General features: G+C 36.6%; 2 long non-coding RNA genes and 1 other non-coding gene across 11 annotated transcripts; 1 reads left to right on the top strand and 2 right to left on the bottom strand.

Annotated features, from left to right (window-relative positions):
• Nucleotides 1–6,102: 6,102 nt before the first annotated feature.
• Nucleotides 6,103–9,547, bottom strand: LOC149618872 (uncharacterized). Of its 2 annotated transcripts, XR_016375184.1 has the most exons (3): nucleotides 6,703–9,547; nucleotides 6,508–6,613; nucleotides 6,103–6,415 (listed from the first exon to the last, which is right to left on the bottom strand). It is a non-coding gene; the product is annotated as an uncharacterized LOC149618872 (long non-coding RNA). The 2 variants fall into 2 exon arrangements; XR_016375183.1 differs by having other exon boundaries at nucleotides 6,508–9,547.
• LOC149618873 (U2 spliceosomal RNA) lies at nucleotides 8,488–8,679 on the bottom strand. Its single transcript, XR_016375640.1, has one exon. It is a non-coding gene; the product is annotated as a U2 spliceosomal RNA (small nuclear RNA).
• Nucleotides 9,548–9,850: 303 nt separating the features above from the next.
• Nucleotides 9,851–14,923, top strand: LOC149618871 (uncharacterized). Of its 8 annotated transcripts, none has more exons than XR_016375240.1 (4): nucleotides 9,851–10,372; nucleotides 10,512–10,589; nucleotides 10,683–10,772; nucleotides 10,835–11,748. It is a non-coding gene; the product is annotated as an uncharacterized LOC149618871 (long non-coding RNA). The 8 variants fall into 8 exon arrangements; XR_016375241.1 differs by having other exon boundaries at nucleotides 10,644–10,772; XR_016375239.1 differs by having other exon boundaries at nucleotides 10,644–11,003; nucleotides 11,078–11,748.
• The last annotated feature ends 6,891 nt before the right edge of the window (nucleotides 14,924–21,814 follow it).

Raw genomic sequence — 21,814 nt, 5'->3', positions numbered from 1 at the left:
ATCGACGTCTCAGGTTACAGCTTTTCTCACTTAAAGCCGAAAAAGTAACAAATCGCTAAGAAGACTGCGCTATTATTTTAAAAATTATTTTGAAAACACTAGTAGATCAAAGATAGGTAATATTTTAGACAATTATTTTGTCTTTACTAGACATTGCAGCATTAAAACTATGTAGTACTATTTCTTATGCTTATTAACACGCTTTTCACCACTCTGAGTGACGGTGACGTCACGAATAGGTATTACACTGGACGTGTCTGTTTGTCTGTGTGTGTGTGTCTGTAACCGCGTTCGCAGTTGGCAAAGCGGAGCAAACGTGTTCGAAGAAAGCAATATTAGCTTCTACTTCATTATCATCGTAAAGGTTAAGATTTACGCGGTGATAGGCTAGGATTACGAGAAACGTCTAGCCAATGGCAGGGCTTCCACCAAAGGTTCACGCAATTGCTGGTATTATTATCCTATATTCTGAATCAATCGTCTTATACACCCTAAATTTCCAAAAAATTGTTAAAAGGCATACGCTTGAATTCAAAGGTCAACAGTAGCTATGTTTAAAATGACTTTTGGAATAAAGTGTCTTAATACAATTTAACTATAATTGAGCTAAATTAATGACGATTAAAATTATTAAAATCAACTATATTTTTAAATTATTTAAGAAAAACCTGTTAAAGGGAGGGTGAAGTAGAAAATTAAGTGATTTTTAATCGATTCTTCTATTAATTGTAAGACCAGTCTACATAGTGAAACATTTAGGAAATACCTCCCATTGATTCTAAAATTCAAATTAGGTTCAGATTTTAAAGATAATTTTAAATAAGGACGTCCGACCAATCGCGTAACGCCCTGCCTTTTTATTAACAAAATTCTCGTGGCACGCTCCTTGTCTCGCGCCACGATTATCACGTCGCGCGCGAATTTTACCAAATCTCGTGATGAATTTCATTGGACACGGAACGTGCCACGAGAATTTTGTTAATAAAAAGGTAGGGCGTTACGCGATTGGTCGGAGGACCTTCTTTAAAATTATCCTTAAAATCTGAACCTAATTTGAATTTTAAAATCATTCGGAAGTATTTCCTGAATGTTTCACTATGCATAGAAGAATCGATAAAAAATCACTTGATTTTCTACTTCACCCTCCCTTTAATTGTTCGGAGAGGTTAATTCTGGTTTCCGAACTTGTTAGTATAACTTGCACAATAATCTCAATAAAGGAAGCGGTAACACGAGATAGAGCTTCAAAAGCAAACTAAACAGAGAAATAATTCTATAGTCCATTTTTCTACCGCTTCTGCATGCAGAATATCGTGGCGGTTTCCGCGGGAAAAATAAAAGCACGTGATCGACCTTCATTAACGGATAGAAGATTTGGTTTAGGCATAGCTTACTCGAACAAGTAACAGATTATTGCTTGCTTCATAATTAAGAGAACTAGAGGGCACAATTTTAAAATAAGCATCGTTTATTTCGTATTCTTTGAGTTTTTACCTCTCCGTGACGTACCTCACTTACGTCACGGAGAGGTATTATACTGGACATTTATGACTATGTGTCGGTGTGTCTGGACGTGACTGTGTTCGCAGTTGCAAATCGGAGCAAAGGTGCTTCCAATTTCAGTACCGGGTTCACGGCTTTCACAACTTGGTCAGCTCTCCCTCTTATGTTCAATCCACCCTTTTACTGGACACTATTATTTCATCAGCCAAGTCCGTCCTCCATTCAACATAGACGCCAATCTTTACTTACTACCTTCTAACACCACCATCTTCTGGTCTTTGTCTATCCCAAATAGACGACAATCTGTGCTTATAGGGTTCTAAAACCACCATCTTAGAATCTGTTTTTTTTTTGTGTCCACTTGTCCACTATGAAGAGACATTAACGGTTGAAAATGAGCGGAAAGTCATATACATTTTTAAATTAATAGTTTAAAGCTAGATTCCCACTCGACCGAAAAAACCCGGCGGAAACCACACAGCCAACGGTAGAAATTTTAACGTACGCCGGCGTCCGGCGGTAGACCGTTCACACTACGACTGAATTTTCAGTTTGGCGGTAGATCTTTTAGTGACAGATTTGAGTTGTTTCCACAACATCCATTAAACACTCTGAATTGGTATCTTTGTCCCCTTGTCGCTTAGATCGTACAAGAAGGGATATTTTCTAACCTCCTCAGTAAAGTCTTCCTTATTAACATCAAATCTCATTTTACTTCCGTTAGTATAATTTTGCTTTCTTGGTAGTATGTTTTCGATAAGCCTTGATCAACCACAAAAAAATGGCGGCTATCAATCTATCTCGCGTATGCGTGCGCTCTTGAAATTTATGACGTTGTCAGTAGGATAATTTCATTGGCTGAGACACCGTCGTAACGCCGAACACGACCGAAAAAATAGAACACAACTTACGCCCGACTGAACGGAAATTCCGTCGGGCTCGGCGTAAAGATTTTTCGGTCGAACCCCTTTCTGCCGGTTTCCGTCGTGTTTTCCGTCGAGTGGGAATCTAGCTTTAGGTTAATTAGTAGAACCACGTGCCATGACTGAAACTAGATCGGCGTAGTTAAAGGTCTATTCGAAATCGTGTTATAGCGCCAGAGCTTCCATTCTTTTTGAGGATATTCTCTATTAGCCCGAATAGAGAAAAATCAGCTTTGGTTACGTTGACACTCACGCCTGCAAACTAAGAATTTCTTTGAGGTATAACCAAAAACGGATTTATGCACTAAGAACGTGGGATCATAGCTTTAGCCTCTGGTACCATCCTCGCATACTTTATTGAGAGACTTCGTCTGCTTATATTTTGACTCCACCCACAAATTCTGCATATATCGACTTCTCTATTTTCGTGGTTAAATATTTTTTCCGAAATTGCGCCAGTGGTAAAAAAGCAAAGTGGACAATTCAAATTGGCTACCAAAAAATATTTAGGTCTATAACTTATCTCCCCACAGATTTGGAGCTGTAAGGCTTTGTATAAAGCCCTAGCTCGTCATACACAACGGAGCAAAAAAAAAAAAAAGAGAGATATACAGAATTTGTGGGTGGAGTCAAAATATAAGCAGACGACGTTTCTCAATAAAGTATGCGAGGATGGGTAGTGAATTTGTTACCTTCAACGTTCTTCTCACATAAATCCGTTTTTGGTATAACGACATAGTGTTAACGCGCCAACCGAGTTGTGAATACATCTTTGAATAATGCTTAAATAATTCATTAATATTAACATCAGCACTTGCTAGTCAATTAAGAGCGATAATTGAGTATCTAAATAAACAAGTTTGCATGTAGACCTATCAACTCGGAGAGGCATAATTTTATTATCACAACTTGTTATTTTTTTCCTTCCACGTTTTGAAATTAAAGTTCTCAATTTAGGTACTGTACATATTTTTTTAAAAATTAAGTTTCTTACGGAAATAAATATATCCTTTACAAATATTTAGTTCTAGTCTAGAGTCTACAATTATTTTTTATACATTCAAGCTATATTTGGAAGAAAATAAAGCCTCATCTTTACTTTAAATGTACCTTCAACCTTGGTCAAACCTTCTTATCTATTGTTAGAGTTAGGGTGTGGCCACTAGAGGCTTAGTTTGCAACTCCGAAGTGGTGAACTACGTAGAGCATTCCTAAACTAGAGACTTTATTTAGAGTACCCACTTTGACGTTCAATATTTTATTTATGATTTGTATGTACATGGATACCCAGTCATTATTAAGATACTGAAAATGGAGAATGTTTTTCTTTACTCAACACGATCGGTAAGTGTTCCGAAAGTTCCTGCTTGTAATTTTAACAGCCATAAAATTATAAAAATATTTAATATTGTACCTTTACGACTTTAGTACCACGACAAAACAAGGAAAACTAAATCATTTTGGCACAATAGACAGAGCTTTTACGTTCAGGATTACATAATGGATAAATTGAAAAGCAGCTGTAATCTCAGGTATGATATAATATCTATTTAAAATCCACTGGAACATTTTTTACCTCTTTGAGGGGTGTTACACGGGACAGATCTGTTTGCGTGTGTGTCTGACGCCGTGTTCGCAGATAGAAAATCGAAGCAAACGTGTTCACAATTTTCGGATGATTGTACATACATCAACCTTCATTCGCAAGCTATCCTCCAACTTTTACACCTAATTTGTACAATCTCTCCCACATACAAACCAATCTCTACTTATTCGCTACTAACAACATCATACTCTAGTCTTTTTTGTATACCACATACACACCAATCTGTACTTATTGGCTCCTAACAACAACACCATCTACTTTTCCTATATCCGTACCACAGAGACACCAATCTGTAACATAGGCACTCAATCATCATTAAGATCACGAGAAACGTCTAGACTTCCAATAGCAGGGCTTACGCAAAAGGTTCACGCGATTACTCTTTTTCTTATCCCTAACTGTGAATCAATCGCCATCCTAAATTTAACAAAAATTGTGAAAGCGGAGTATACTACATCCCTTAGGACTTAGCATGGCTAAGAGTTCTGTATCAAAAACGATGGAGGGCTTTCAGAAGTGTCCGAGGATTTATACTAAAGATTGTAAGATAATTTACCTGTTTAAAGATAAGAAAACACGACTGAAATGACCGCAATTTAAATTGTCTTTCGCAGTGCTGTATTTAGTGAAGGGTTAAGATTTTTTTAGGTGTAGGATTAAAACGTGGAGGTTGTGACGTTTTCCTACGCTATCACCACGCGTAACCTTACGAGACCGACTTATCCGTCGGCCTCCTTTGAACCAAACCTTACCCGATAGCACAGGCACAAAAACCACCCAACCGCCTACCAAACCTTATACCCTAAATACGAAACAATGAGACCATAGTTGGGGTTCACTTATTATTAAATTTTAATAATTAACATTTCAGGACTCATTAATATAGTACACCAGTACCAATGCCATTTAACTCTATTTACAATTATACAAAATATTTACATAACCATGCCAAACATTATAAAACCAATAAAAGTACTTTACGTTCTTGGGGTCTCCCGTTTGTTCTTCAATACGCGCTTTACCCGCACCAAACCGGTTTAAACGTCTCGCGTTCTTATACGACGCGGCTTTCGACCGACTGATCACCGGTTCGCATTGTCACGCGTCTTCTTGGGGATTGCTCTTTTGGGCCAAAGTCCGGAGAGGAACTTTTAGGCCTTGGACCCTCTCACCATCTTCCTCGTAGTCATCTCCATCAGTGTGAAAATGTCAGAAGAGAGTTTCAATCTTGAGAATGGTTTTAGAAGCGTTCTTTCTGACCCGAACACCCGGTTATACAGGGTGTTTCTGAAAAGTCCATCACAAATTAAGGGGCGTGTTTATGGGACCAAACTGAGCGGAAAGTACCAAAGAACATGGGGTGTACAACATTTTGTTACGGAGATATGGCCTTCCAAACATTCGCCCCTAAAACAAGGAAATATCCAAAAATGAGGAGTAACACTTAAGACCGACTAACCAGCTTGTTTAAAATTACTAGACAATTTCAATAGCCTTTAATCGAACAATTGATTTCTACCTTTACTAATCAGAAGCGTATAAATGAGTAGAAGTATGCCTACGGTGGTAATGTAAAATTAATCCCAAGTGACATGATGTTTCAAGATCTTCCCAGCACCAAGTAAAATGGTTCTGATTGAAGGGACTTTTATTAGCACAGCGTAAACAACGTTATTTTCAGGAATTAGTCCAAATGTCCACGGGCGGCATTGCAAAAACGTGGCAGTCTTTCGAATGATACTTGGACATGTTGGAAGATCCCTGGCTTGTTCCTGTTATCTCAAACCGTAAAAAGCTACGCAAATCTTCATCATCACGGACAACACTCTTGTACGTTAGGTATGACCTTGAGAAAACCTAAAAGGACATCTCGAATGTATTTGAAAAACCCATCTCCAATTAAGGGGCGTGTTGTTTGTTTCCAACAGAGTAAACTCGCCCAGAGAACAATTACAATGCAGAGCCACGTTTCGGCGTTAATGGCCCACAAAGGTGGTCCCAAAAACAAGAACAAACTTTAATTTGTTTCGTTCAGTAAGTGTTTCATGTGTCATAGATAAAACGCCATGATTAATGCACGAAGAAAATGAATTTATTGACAAGTTTTAACATTTAATTGCAACTAGTTACAAAAATTGTTCAAAGTGTTCACCACCCGCGTTAAGGCACACATTAGCACGTCTTACAAATGATTCCCTTACACGTTGAAAAATGCCTGGAGTTTCGCGAATTGTTTGACAGCCGTGAATTATTCGTCGACGTAGCTCTTCAACATCGGGCACTTCAGTCTGATAAACTAAGTCTTTCAGGTGGCCCCAAAGAAAGAAATCACAAGGGTTCAGATCGGGTGATCGAGCAGGCCACTCCACAGGTCCACCTCGACCTAACCACCGCAAAGGGAAGGTCGCGTTAAGATAATTTCGGACCGCGATGCTGAAATCATGGCGTTTTATCTATGACACATGAAACACTTACTGAACGAAACAAATTAAAGTTTGTTCTTGTTTTTGGGACCACCTTTGTGGGCCATTAACGCCGAAACGTGGCTCTGCATTGTAATTGTTCTCTGGGCGAGTTTACTCTGTTGGAAACAAACAACACGCCCCTTAATTGGAGATGGGTTTTTCAAATACATTCGAGATGTCCTTTTAGGTTTTCTCAAGGTCATACCTAACGTACAAGAGTGTTGTCCGTGATGATGAAGATTTGCGTAGCTTTTTACGGTTTGAGATAACAGGAACAAGCCAGGGATCTTCCAACATGTCCAAGTATCATTCGAAAGACTGCCACGTTTTTGCAATGCCGCCCGTGGACATTTGGACTAATTCCTGAAAATAACGTTGTTTACGCTGTGCTAATAAAAGTCCCTTCAATCAGAACCATTTTACTTGGTGCTGGGAAGATCTTGAAACATCATGTCACTTGGGATTAATTTTACATTACCACCGTAGGCATACTTCTACTCATTTATACGCTTCTGATTAGTAAAGGTAGAAATCAATTGTTCGATTAAAGGCTATTGAAATTGTCTAGTAATTTTAAACAAGCTGGTTAGTCGGTCTTAAGTGTTACTCCTCATTTTTGGATATTTCCTTGTTTTAGGGGCGAATGTTTGGAAGGCCATATCTCCGTAACAAAATGTTGTACACCCCATGTTCTTTGGTACTTTCCGCTCAGTTTGGTCCCATAAACACGCCCCTTAATTTGTGATGGACTTTTCAGAAACACCCTGTATATCTTACACTTGACCAATCGTTGTAGAGGTCTTCACTCGGGACTCCAGACGTGACCCGTCTTATTGGCTCTGTTCGGAGGTGGTCACCAATAACGAACCAATGGGAGGTTAAGGTTTCTATCCCCCTTAACCCCTCGAAAAACCCGGTGACCTCTGACCTCCCTGGCGACCATCAGTCGCCACACCGTGTACCGCGACAATCCTTTGCCACGAAACGACGCACACATCATACCTTTGGCAATGGTGTTCTTATCTTTTAGGCATCGGTAAATTTCTTATTGTGAACCCTTTTTCTATCTTATTCTAAATATGAGCGAATGAACAAAACACGGTGGAGCTGCACTGTATATGGGTAAACTTAACCGTTTATAGCTGTACCTATTAGTTCAGTAAGTAAAACTTAAAAGTGTGGGATCTGGTGAGCGACGCCGGCCGGACGCCGTCCAACAATCCCCAAAGAATTATAATTACCTCCCCTAACCTTTGACGACCAGCGTTCTCAGGCTCAAAGAAAATGACCAAACTAGAAATAAGCTAGAAATAAGTTTTACAAAGAAGAAAGAAACTGTCAAAGTAGCTAGGTAACCCCGACTTGCAGTCGCCGGACCTTATCTATAATATCATAAGTTAATTATACCTCTAAGTACACAAATCGCTTCCACTTCTATGGCAATAGTGTTTGTCTGGCTCCCTTTAATGAAACCCTATACTCTCTCCGTATCATTTATCACCTCAACTTCAATACAAAATTGTACCGCCTAGCCTAGCGTTTCTTTTATCCCTTTTAGAATGTTTCAGGACTGAAACCGCCTCTATCTCACGAGAGAGAGAGGGATTTGGGGTTGCTTAAGTAAAATTCGTTCCCCCCCAGTGCCTGCCTATACGAAACGTAAAACTCTCCTTTATTCCACTGGATGATTTTATTTTTCGTCTCGACCGCTTGGTGGCTGCACCGCGACAGAAATTTTAAAATTTTCTCTCTTCGGATCTTAGCGCTATACGAGTTCTGACGTCACAGTAGCCTGCCAAAGATGCCCAGTCGTTCCCCGAATTTGTGTACTTAGAGGTATAATTAACTTATGATATAGTATAAATATCAAATTCCTTCCCCGAGTAACAACGACGCAATCCAAATTCATTGTGAGATGCGAAGAACGGCAAATTTGATTGCTGCAAATCGATGGTAGTTAGGATCTGTGTGTTTGATTTTGTTTTATTTAAGGGAGTGGGCCGATCCCGGAGGTACTGCAATACCGGGCCAACCCGTGGCGGAGGTGGAGCAAGCCCCGAACTCTCCGCCGCCGTTCAAAAATAAGTTTAATATCTTGGGCCCCAATGGGACCCGTATCAGATATTAAGCTGATAAGAACAGATACTACACTTTGATCTTAGCCAAAAGGCCGAGAAGCGATAACCTACATTTGTATCCTATTTAGGCTATATAAAAATTCTTACCTAAACCCTGTATGGAAAAGGTGTCATATATAATACCAAGTGTATGCTTCACATACCTACGTTAACATTCATAACTTAATGTAAAATATAAGCATTTTTCATATATTGCGCTATCGAAAAACGTTTTTAAAAATTGACCTAATTTACTAAATAATTAAGAATATAAGGGTCTTAATTTTACGTTCTTCCAATGAAAAATAATGCAAGCCGTGCCATCTATTTTGACTTCGTTGATAAGATAATCAAATTTAAGCTATTCTCATATCATGTAGTTAAATAAATTTTGATTATGATAAAAAATGATAAAAACATATTACTATAATTTTTTAAGTTTAAAATTATAAGGTAAATTGCTAATAGATGGAGCCATTGTTGGATAAAATATGATAAATCATAGAAAAGGCGAAAATTCAAACTTACTGAATCCGATATAGTTTACACACATGGAGATTACCGGGTTTCCGGATATAAATGGTATGAATTCTCCATGTTTGTAAACTATCTATATTTGATCAATATCATCAGAAGGGGATAATAGAGAAGTATTATTCTAAGGTAGCGGTTTTAAATCTAAAAATTAAGCTAAATATTAAAAAACTTAAGAAATAGCAGTTTTTAAAATCTACAAAATTTCTTAACTATGATACTAGAATTGTTTCCGTTGATAAATGAATGCATTTCAAATTTTATAAATGCGTTAACGAAGCTAATTAGTAATTAGTCACCATCAAAAATCATAATTATTTTGTTTAGCTATATAACTTGAGAGTGTCACCCTTCTTCTATTATCCACTTCTGATATTACGTAACAATCATTCAATTTAATTATATTTGGCCGTATTCTACAGGGCCGGTAGGCCCTTGTAGATATGACTTGACACCCTTTTGTAACGTTAAAGCAAAATTCACATGCTTTTACCATGGATGAAGGATGCGCGTGAAAAACATTCGACGCTCTACAGGATGTGCAACTCCCTATACTAAAAAGTAGACAAGTCGATACTAGAGCCGCCTGGCTACCAGCGCTGGAAACCCTCGCGGGAAAAATAAAAAATACTGGACATAAGAAAAAAAATTACTGTTTTGCTTCTAGCAGACGACGCTAAGGAAAAAATCGACAGTAGCGCGTGTTTTTTTCTCGTGTCCAGTATTTTTTATTTTTCCCACGAGGGTTTCCAGCGCTGGTAGCCAGGCGGCGCTAGTATCGACTTGTCTACTTTTTAGTATAGGGAGTTGCACATCCTGTAGAGCGTCGAATGTTTTTCACGCCCATCCTTCATCCATGCTTTTACTAAATTTCCTATGGAGATTAACATGGGGTTTTTCGTGATTTACCCCCACCGCGCACAGAAAAACTACAGCGAAGTTACTTTTCGGAATACTCTTGAATTAACAATTAAGTATTCAAGGTGTGCTATCGGCTAGTTTAATTTAAATCAATTAACTCTAAGTATGTTAATTTTAGTTAATTCTGAAAGTACGTCAAAAATTACTTTTGGGTCAGACTATCTAGCAGTAGACGCTGACAAATTACTTTGGTATTTCATCCGAGCTTGAGCACCTTTATATATATTTTTTAATTAACTGTAGCACCCTTAATAAGAAATACGTCGTTATCAGGTCGAATTTTCGTCTAGAAAAGTAATTCAGGTAAATAATTGCAGTTAACAGAGGTTTTTATATCATTTAAAGTAAGTTTTTGGAACGTTCTTTACGGCCAAGGCTTAATTTGTATTTTAGTTTGTCTATGTAATATAGTCTTTATAGTGTCTTTCTTTCCCCTTTAAAGATAAAAAAGCTAATTTCCAGCTCTGTATTTCAAAAATACGCAGTCTGCTTCGTTTTCTGCTACCAACAAATATAGGAGGTATACAGGGTTTCATTATTTGTTAATCTCATTAAAATGCTACTAATTGTGAAGATGTGTGATATTATATTTCCTTAAACTGAACCAATGTAGAGGAATTTCCATGTTTACATCAGCACAGATTCTCTCAACGTAACCACGTTGGAAACGATTCGTTAAAACAATTTTTTTCCTGGAGAAACAGTCCGTATATGATATTACGTTTTATAAATTATTTGTTACAAAGAGTGGATTGTTTAATTTAGAAATATAAGTAACAGTGGTGCTGGTTAATCCAGGAGAACATTGTCTTTACGTTTAGTCAAATAAATTCCATGTGCAGATTTTTTCAACGTAAACAGAGGGTTGCGTTCGCTATTTCCACAGTCCTTATTGCCGTTTGTTTATATGTCAGAATTGCTATGAATTGTTTAGGTATTTGATTTAATTTCTGGTATTTAAGCGAAACTATGGAATCACATCATTCATTAAAATTGTAACCTTTGTAGTGATCCGTTGTAGCGGGCTCCCCGGTACAACATATTTAATTGTTAATCTTCACGTTACCGCAAATTTAGCACGGGGCATGATAAAAATTGAACGCAATGCATTGGAACTAATCAAAAACTCATCTAAACATTAAAATTAAGGTTAATAATTTTTTGAAGCTCAATTATAGCTAAATCAATACTGCCAAACCACAATCCTTCATTAATTTCAACATAATTAAGTATAATTAGGGTGAATTTAAGCATAAAATATACATATTTTGGATAAAAACTCGAATAAATTTTAAATGGACTACTTAATTAATATTTAAACTGTATAGCTGTTGATAAAGCCTCGTATTTCTATTTCACACTTAATCAAGATAAACTTTTAATTAAACTTAATCAGGATAAACCTTTAAATTATACTTAATTAGGATAAACCTTTAATTAAACTTAATCCAGATAAACCTTTAATTAAACTTATTCCGGATAAACCTTTAAATTTAACTTAATCCGGATAAACCTTTAATTAAACTTAATCCGGATAAACCTTTAAATTTAACTTAATCCGGATAAACCTTTAAATTAAACTTAATCGAGATAAACCTTTAAATTAAACTTAATCGAGATAAGCCTCTAAACCAAACTTAATCGAGATAAACCTTTAAATTAAACTTAATCGAGATAAGCCTCTAAACCAAACTTAATCGAGATAAGCCTCTAAACCAAACTTAATCGAGATAAGCCTTTAAACCAAACTTAATCGAGATAAGCCTTTAAACCAAACTTAATCGAGTTAAACCTTTAAACTAAACTTAATCGAGTTAAGCCTTTAAACTAAACTTAATCGAGATAAGCCTTTAAACTAAACTTAATCGAGATAAGCCTTTAAACTAAACTTAATCGAGATAAGCCTTTAAACTAAACTTAATCGAGATAAGCCTTTAAACTAAACTTAATCGAGATAAGCCTTTAAACTAAACTTAATCGAGATAAGCCTTTAAACTAAACTTAATCGAGATAAGCCTTTAAACTAAACTTAATCGAGATAAGCCTTTAAACTAAACTTAATCGAGATAAGCCTTTAAACTAAACTTAATCGAGATAAACCTTTAAACGTAAGTAAAATTAAGGTGAAATTAACGCAAAACACGATTTTTTTGGTTAAATTCATGGATACCTTATTTAATTGAAATTAAAACTACACTTATCTTTCACCCAGTCTCAATTTTCCTATTTAATCTTTACAATTAAATGAGCACTAAAGTCCATATTTAGACCCATTTCAAGTCCATATTTAGACCCATTTCAAGTCCATATTTAGACCCATTTCAAGTCGATATTTAGACCCATTTCAAGTCGATATTTGGACCCATTTCAAGTCGATATTTGGACCCATTTCAAGTCGATATTTGGACCCATTTCAAGTCGATATTTGGACCCATTTCAAGTCGATATTTGGACCCATTTCAAGTCCATATTTAGACCCATTTCAAGTCGATATTTAGACCCATTTCAAGTCGATATTTGGACCCATTTCAAGTCGATATTTGGACCCATTTCAAGTCGATATTTGGACCCATTTCAAGTCGATATTTGGACCCATTTCAAGTCGATATTTGGACCCATTTCAAGTCGATATTTGGACCCATTTCAAGTCGATATTTGGACCCATTTCAAGTCGATATTTGGACCCATTTCAAGTCGATATTTGGACCCATTTCAAGTCGATATTTGGACCCATTTCAAGTCGATATTTGGACCCATTTCAAGTCGATATTTGGACCCATTTCAAGTCGATATTTGGACCCATTTCAAGTCGATATTTGGACCCATTTCAAGTCGATATTTGGACCCATTTCAAGTCGATATTTGGACCCATTTCAAGTCGATATTTGGACCCATTTCAAGTCGATATTTGGACCCATTTCAAGTCGATATTTGGACCCATTTCAAGTCGATATTTGGACCCATTTCAAGTCGATATTTGGACCCATTTCAAGTCGATATTTGGACCCATTTCAAGTCGATATTTGGACCCATTTCAAGTCGATATTTGGACCCATTTCAAGTCGATATTTGGACCCATTTCAAGTCGATATTTGGACCCATTTCAAGTCGATATTTGGACCCATTTCAAGTCGATATTTGGACCCATTTCAAGTCGATATTTGGACCCATTTCAAGTCGATATTTGGACCCATTTCAAGTCGATATTTGGACCCATTTCAAGTCGATATTTGGACCCATTTCAAGTCGATATTTGGACCCATTTCAAGTCGATATTTGGACCCATTTCAAGTCGATATTTGGACCCATTTCAAGTCGATATTTGGACCCATTTCAAGTCGATATTTAGACCCATTTCAAGTCGATATTTAGACCCATTTCAAGTCGATATTTAGACCCATTTCAAGTCATATTTGGACCCATTTCAAGTCGATATTTGGACCCATTTCAAGTCGATATTTAGACCCATTTCAAGTCGATATTTAGACCCATTTCAAGTCGATATTTGGACCCATTTCAAGTCGATATTTGGACCCATTTCAAGTCGATATTTGGACCCATTTCAAGTCGATATTTGGACCCATTTCAAGTCGATATTTGGACCCATTTCAAGTCGATATTTGGACCCATTTCAAGTCGATATTTGGACCCATTTCAAGTCGATATTTGGACCCATTTCAAGTCGATATTTGGACCCATTTCAAGTCGATATTTGGACCCATTTCAAGTCGATATTTTGACCCATTTCAAGTCCATATTTAGACCCATTTCAAGTCATATTTAGACCCATTTCAAGTCATATTTAGACCCATTTCAAGTCGATATTTAGACCCATTTCAAGTCGATATTTAGACCCATTTCAAGTCGATATTTGGACCCATTTCAAGTCCATATTTAGACCCATTTCAAGTCATATTTAGACCCATTTCAAGTCGATATTTGGACCCATTTCAAGTCGATATTTGGACCCATTTCAAGTCGATATTTAGACCCATTTCAAGTCGATATTTGGACCCATTTCAAGTCGATATTTGGACCCATTTCAAGTCGATATTTGGACCCATTTCAAGTCGATATTTGGACCCATTTCAAGTCGATATTTAGACCCATTTCAAGTCGATATTTCGACCCATTTCAAGTCGATATTTCGACCCATTTCAAGTCGATATTTGGACCCATTTCAAGTCGATATTTCGACCCATTTCAAGTCGATATTTGGACCCATTTCAAGTCGATATTTCGACCCATTTCAAGTCGATATTTACCCCCATTTCAAGTCGATATTTACCCCCATTTCAAGTCGATATTTACCCCCATTTCAAGTCGATATTTACCCCTATTTCAAGTCGATATTTACCCCCATTTCAAGTCGATATTTACCCCCATTTCAAGTCGATATTTACCCCCATTTCATGTCCCAATTTACCCCCATTTCATGTCCCAATTTAAAACCCCTATTAATCTCATATCAAACCCCTGTTCACCCCATATCAGGACCATGCGCCTGATTTACAGGAATATTTATAGTCTTGTTCAGTGGGACTTCACTACCTTTCCTATTGTGTTTGTACACGTTGAAGGCTCTCTTATTATATCAATCCTGACTGAACACGATTTTAAGTAAAAATGTTAATGCCGTTAAAATTATCCAAATGAACTATTTTGGGCAACAACTAATGTAATAGAGTCAGATTGGTTTTAATTAGGGGTGTACGAATACCACTTTTTGGGTATCGAACCGGTTATCGAATACTAAAAAATTTTCCTTATCAAATACCGAATCGAATAGTTTTTATTCCAAATCGAATACCGAATAGTTAGGCCTTGGTAAATATTTTACTAACCGATTAATCGCGAATAGTTAAGCCTAGTATTCGCGAATAGTTAACCCTAATACTCGCGAATACTAGGCTTAACTATTCGCCATTAATCGGGTGGTAACCCTTTATTCGCAAATAAATAATACAAAGCTATGAGAAAATCATTTAGAAGCTCCTAAATTTCAAAATGCCTCTCCTCATTGGTGGCCAAGTATTGTTTAAACTTTTCCTAGGCACTTGATGGTAGTTTTTGATGGAGGACAAATAAAATCGGGATGATAATTTTTAAAATAAGGTGGGTCTCTCTACTGCCAAGGACCTAAATTTATGGTAGTCGAACTTTAACCGAATAGTCAGTTCGGTATTCGATATTCGTATCGAATAGTGAAAATGGGCTTATCGAATACCGAATCGAATAATTCGGTTCGGTATTTGATCGAATTATTCGATTGAAACGGTTAACCGTACACCTCTAGTTTTAATAATGAGCATGTTTTACTTTTTAAAACATCACTTAAAAACCTTTCTGAGGTCTGTATGCACAATTTTTTAAAAATACATGCTTATTGGAAAATATTTCATGGCATAAGAATTTTATTTTTATTTTAGAAACCGAGATTAATATTAGGTCATTACTAATCAACTCGGGCCTTTTCCAAAAAATCGTTTATTTTTCAAGGTCCCTCAACAAAAAACGTTGAAAATATTGCTGGTTTTATAGGTCGGGTTAGGTAAGGCATATGTTAGTTAGGTTACGTGTCATTGAGACACAAATTTCAAGCATTGTACCTCTTAATAGTAGACGTATTTATCCTATAAATGTTATAAATTTAATAAAAAAAAGTTCAATAATAACAAACGTTTTATCGTTGACAGCGTTTAAAAATAAAAATATTTTCTTTTAATAATATGTGGTTTTTCATAGGCACTATATTACGTTAGAAAATTATTTTTGGGAACTCATTCTATGTTCAAACTTCGTTTAAGTTCGTTACAGTGTTACGTAATTTGACTTAAAAATTAAAATAAGCGAATCGCTTTATAACGGTGCATTTCTGCTATTTAAAAATATTTCATTCTTCAAAACTGTAAATTTTGCTTAATGTTTTACAAAATAGATGAGATTATTGCTCATTTTACATAACCACTCAAGTTAATCAGATGTTAACGGGCGTAGATAGAATTTTAATTTAAGCCAAGATGTTTGTCCCATTAGACCAAATCCAAAACCGCCAAATTGCGGTAGTTTTCAGCCGAATTGGAATTCGGTCGTAAGGCAGGCAAGCGGTTAATTACCATAGTACAATTAACTTGAAATGGGTCAATAGGGCCTTAAAAGTTAAAACGGGGGAAATAGGGTCTTTAAATGGGTAAACAGGTCTTTAAATGGGTAAACAGGGACTTGAAATGGTGTATTGACCGATTTGTTTTACACCATAAACGTGGTGCTAAATATGGAAAAAATAAATATTTTACAACTATTTCACTTCACTTGGTTTAATAATGTGACAGAGGTAGCGTACTTTTTTCATACTTTTAACACCATTAAACTAAGTAATATTAGAAGTTCAACAGATTGCCTAACAAAGATGTTAAAAACCACTGTAAATGGTGCATTAATGCCTAATATTTTCTTAATACTTGCAAATAATATTAGCAAATGGCGTGAATTGATCATAAAAATGGGGTTAAAGTACACCCTAAATGATGTCTTTTTTGGCACCGGAAAAACAGCATATATGGTGTTTGAATGCACCGTTATATTTTAGAGTGCAAATGTATGACGGTGAAGCAAACATGATTATTCAAAATTTAATTACATTAAGACTGAAGTGACAGATATTATAAAAAACCGTCTTGGTTTGGACCAAGGCCGAAAAAACAAACGATATGTTTGAGGTTTATCAATTGACTGAAGTTTCAGATATTGAAATTTTTTTCTAGTTATTTTTATCCACTCAATCCTTAATCAATATTTAATTCAATCAACTGATTTTACTGTTAATCGATCTAGTCCCTCTAAATTAATTGAAAAAATTACATATCTACGCTTTTTCAAGAACAATTACATTTTCCGAAAACATTTTATCATGAAATTAATTATTTTGAAGGGATTTCGTGTCGATGCTCTCTAACTTGTAAGCACCTTGACCAACATAGTTTTAATTGTTGCTGGCTTGACAAATTTTCAAGTTTGCACCAAAAGAAGTTTAAATCTGTTTTAAGTTGTTGATAAGACTGTCGTTTACAGTGAATGTCGTCTACTTAAGACAAAGCAACAAAGTTTATCCTGCGTGGTTAAGGGTAAAGATCACATAAACAGAAATACTTCTCAGTATCAATGACTTGTTATATTCATTTCTCGCGGAGATAATATGGTTAAACACATCATTCATTACTAGTTATGCCAAGGTCACATTTAACTCCGACACCCCCTTCCTTCCTCTATTTTCCCAATATATTGCATTTTATAATCACCAGTGGTTCCAGTGTATGGGTCATCTGAGCCGTCGCAACACACTATATTATATTACCATATAGATCGAAACCTTTTCACATTAGTAAACGGTACTGTACATGACACTCCGGGCTTGCCCGCCAACCTTATTAACCTAACGCTATAAAACATTCGTGTACATGAATGGTTATGGTTATGGCTTGACACTCGCTAGCGCCCGAACGACCGATCACTCAGTGTAATCGGTGTACAGTACATTTGTAAGTGAGTTTGGAAATTACATACAGAGAAACTAAAACACAGGTGTGATCCCGCCATTGGGGTGTTTTCTCTCTTTCATTTTCTCGCTCGCTTAGAAGCACCGCTATAGGCAGTGCTAGTTGACTAGCCTCCTGCCCGTAGTGAACTCTGGCACCGTCTGGCGATGACCCTTGGTGCGAGGGAGAATACACCCCAATGGTGGCCTCGCCCCGGTGTTTTCCGAAATGATCTTTACGCTTGCTAAAATGATTACGCATAATACGTAACCGGTGTAAAGTAGGGGTGACGTTTCAAATGAAGACTGAGTTATGACCAAGAAATTCTTAGGTATGGAAATGGAAGTTCCAGTGCAACTTTACCTTCATAGAGGCGACAATAGAAATGTAGCATTTCGATATACGAAATTTAATGTATAAATTCGCGCAACACCCTGGTTTGGCATCAATTAAATATTTACATTTTCCATTCGAGTTATGCCAAAGTTCGCTTGCTCTTTTTAGACATCCAGTAGAACATTTCAAATATTCAATACTGATGCCTCAACACGTACTCCCTTCAAAATAATTAATTTCATGATAAAATGTTTTCGGAAAATGTAATTGTTCTTGAAAAAGCGTAGATATGTAATTTTTTCAATTAATTTAGAGGGACTAGATCGATTAACAGTAAAATCAGTTGATTGAATTAAATATTGATTAAGGATTGAGTGGATAAAAATAACTAGAAAAAAATTTCAATATCTGAAACTTCAGTCAATTGATAAACCTCAAACATATCGTTTGTTTTTTCGGCCTTGGTCCAAACCAAGACGGTTTTTTATAATCTACATAGAGGCTTGCTAATTTTGCACTTAATTGTTTCGTCTTTGGCCCCTTTTATTTTAAGTAACTCCGAACATGCATTAAAATTAACAATATTAAAATAAACATGCGTAATTATTAGTAAAGTGCACTGATTAAACAAGTTTAATAAACATTAACGCGCTTAATAATTTACTTAAACTTAAAAGCTTACCTTTAACCTTAGAAAGACGCATCCCAAAAGCACCACAACACTAGAATGATAATTCTATTTCTAAATATAGGCCCAGTAAATAACACATCTCAGAAATACGTAAACAAGCAACCTGTCTCGCACCTGGGCTCAAATTTTCCAAGAAATAGAGAAAGAACTTGACACAATAGGAAGGGGGGAATAACTTCAATGGCGCCAGCCCCTTCCAGTAGTTTCTGCCTTTCACAGGTACTCACCTCGGTGCAAAACAGAGCACGTGTTCCTTTAAGCGGAGGAGGAGGGGGGCGTTGTAAAATAAGTCCTTCTATTTACGACCACCAAATTTTTCCACTAAAAAAAAACCCCCAAGCCGTACTTTCCCACAGGTCTTCTGTTCCCAGCCTCAACAGAGCATTTTAAAAAAAAAATTCTTCCCCCTTCGCTAACAAGTACAAGCATAAGTTCATAAGATATGTTCCATCCATAAGTTTGTTAATCTCTGGTAACTTAGAAACTGAAGCTTGTAATTTTGAAGTGATTGAAGTAGGTCATAGATTCGGGGTAAAGCGACATACGCCTGGTTTTGGCGCTGCTGTCAAATTAGTGCTTAGTAAGTTCAGACTAAATAGGACGTAGATGGAACTTGGTCCTGCAAAATTAATTAACCACCACCGAGTGTAGTTAGGACTTCAATTGACTCGCTTAATTGTCGTTCTCCTTCTCGAGCTAGTTATCTCGAGTACTGTAAGTCTCTCAGTAGTATTACGAACTTTTCTATCTAGACGTGCCCTGGCATGGACCAGTTTATTTATTCTAGGCCAAGGGGGTCGCTGGCCTAATGTCCAGTTTTTAAAAAATCCTGATTTCCCACCCTGGGTGGGGGTACAGAGGCAACGTTATAGAACTGGGGGGTTTCCCCTACGTTCCTCTCTCCTTCAAGGTATAATGGCTAGTTAAGACTGCATAAATTGCGTTTGTTTCCGCTTTAGAGACGTTATAAACTGATTTGTTGCAGGTACTTAGACTCTATTGTTTTTGATGAAATTTCGAAATGGCACATCTTGAATAGTTGCTTGTTAATTTGGAAGTGTTAAGAAACATAACTTTGCTGTAGTTTCTAAGTTATTCGATGTGCTACACCACCAAAAAGCCCATGCTTTTTCTATGGAAAATTTTGCAAATTCTTGTGATTTCTAACCTTACGGGAGGGTGTGACTCTGTGAGCTCTTATCTAGAAGGATGTCTGGAATTTGATTAAAGTGGTGATGTTGTTGTTGATGTCAATAAGTACAGATATACGTTACTATGTTGTTAGAAGCCAATAAGTACAGATTGGTATCAAAGTGGGCGGGTTCTTGGTATAGGGAGAGGGCGTTTGTCAGGGAGGGAAAGAACATACGACGTCATTTTATACGTCTACTTAGGGGAGCGTTTGTAGGCGCGATACTGAAATTCCCCCGTTAGGGGGATGGAATCGAGGTAAGAGATATAAGCCTATGACGTGGCAAGAATAGGTTTGCCCTCTCCCTAATAGGTATGGGTAATTACGTTTTTGCATAAGGAAATTCATCTTTGCACCGTGATGCTTATTTAGTACATTACTGCGACTCATAAAATTACTTGAAGTTAAAATTCGTAGTGTCTATTTCGGCCTGTTTTTCGGGCCGAAATAGCCTGACACTATTTTGGCCTGTTAAAATTTTGGGTTTTTGGTCTTGAAATGACGTCATTATGAGGTAAAGTATGATTTCTAGTGGAATTACCCGTTTTACTTATCTTACTTGTAAGGAGATTTTTGTTAGTTTATAGGGATAAAGAAAAATAATATAATTGGTTTTAAATAGTTAATAATAAAATATAAGAAAGGGGTTGATTCATATTCAGGGTGGTTTAGAATTAACCCACGTGGTGGTTGATAGTCTCCCTACAAAGGTTTTTATAAAATCCCGGGTAACCGCTAAGTTTGCACTATTGGGACTTGCGGGGTAGATATAAATTAATACGTTGTCTAGGGGATGATTTAGCTTAATTAATAGATATAGGGAGTGAAATAACTAAGAAGAATCTTAAGGATCCAGATTAAACAAATATAAAATAATTGAAATAAATGGAATTGAAAATAATAAAATAAAATAAACCCGCGAACGGGGAGGTACTCAATTGTTTTTAGAGTTGAGAGTCATCTCTATGGTTTTGTCCACGTTTTGGCCCATGACGAATCGTAGGATTTATTCCAATTAACGTGCACCAAGAGATAATTAACGCGCACATAAAGATAATTAAATTTTAATCTTTTAAAATAGATGGTTGTCGTCTATTTTCCCATCGACACGGGACGGTAAGTACTGGCGGATATACATATAGATACGGCGCGAGAGCCCAACGGACGAAGTGCGGGGCCTGGTTTTAACTTAGCGACCATAGTCGCGAGACCGATCTTGGTTCGACGGTTCGACCTTTCGTCCTCAGCGTCCAAAAAGAGAATCTCCTCTTCTAATATCTTCTTCGGCCTGGTCCTTTTGGTTCTGGTCCTCTGGGCCTTTCCCTTTGGTTGACCTCATCATGTTTTTCATCGACTCCGTGTGTCATGGGTTTTCTTACGCTACGTCAGAGGTTTACCTCTTTGAAAAATATATTTACACCTTTGCAATCTGCAGGTGTTTTCTTAACTTACATCTATACAATATTGTCAACCCTGTTTTCTAGTTATTATAATGGGGTATTGATAAACGGGGGAGAGAGGGGTAAAGTTTAAGGAACTACTGTCGTAGTATCCCAATAGATGACCTGGCGGAACAAATGGGTAACCTCTGCAGCAGGTCAACCACGCCCGTTGAGTAAAAGAATTCAATAGATATTGTTCAGCTTGAGATCCCGAACGACCAGCATCAGGGACCCCGTGACTAAACAATACTATTGAAGTTCTTTGAGCTTTAAATTTAACTTATGGAATTTAAGAATGGTGTTTTTGCAATCATTTGAATGCGTGAATTTTGAATTTGGAAGAATTTTAAGTCATACCAACATGAATATTTATTAAATTGGGAAAATAAGTAATTTGGACGTTACATACTTTTTCACATTTCAAAGATCGTTAGGCATTTCAAATTTATGGAAAAAAAACATGTCCGAAAATTAAGTACAACAAAGAAGAACGGTTTTTAAGCGTAATTTTATTTAAGTGACAGTACAGATTTCAATATTTAATCTGTA

This window comes from Phalangium opilio, unplaced genomic scaffold, assembly GCF_054372755.1.
Source record: "Phalangium opilio isolate 3A_F unplaced genomic scaffold, DU_Popi_V2 ptg000209l_1, whole genome shotgun sequence".
In the NCBI taxonomy this organism is placed as follows: domain Eukaryota; kingdom Metazoa; phylum Arthropoda; class Arachnida; order Opiliones; family Phalangiidae; genus Phalangium; species Phalangium opilio.
The sequence above is the reverse complement of the archived record's forward strand: the minus strand, read 5'-3'. Positions and strand labels throughout refer to the sequence as shown.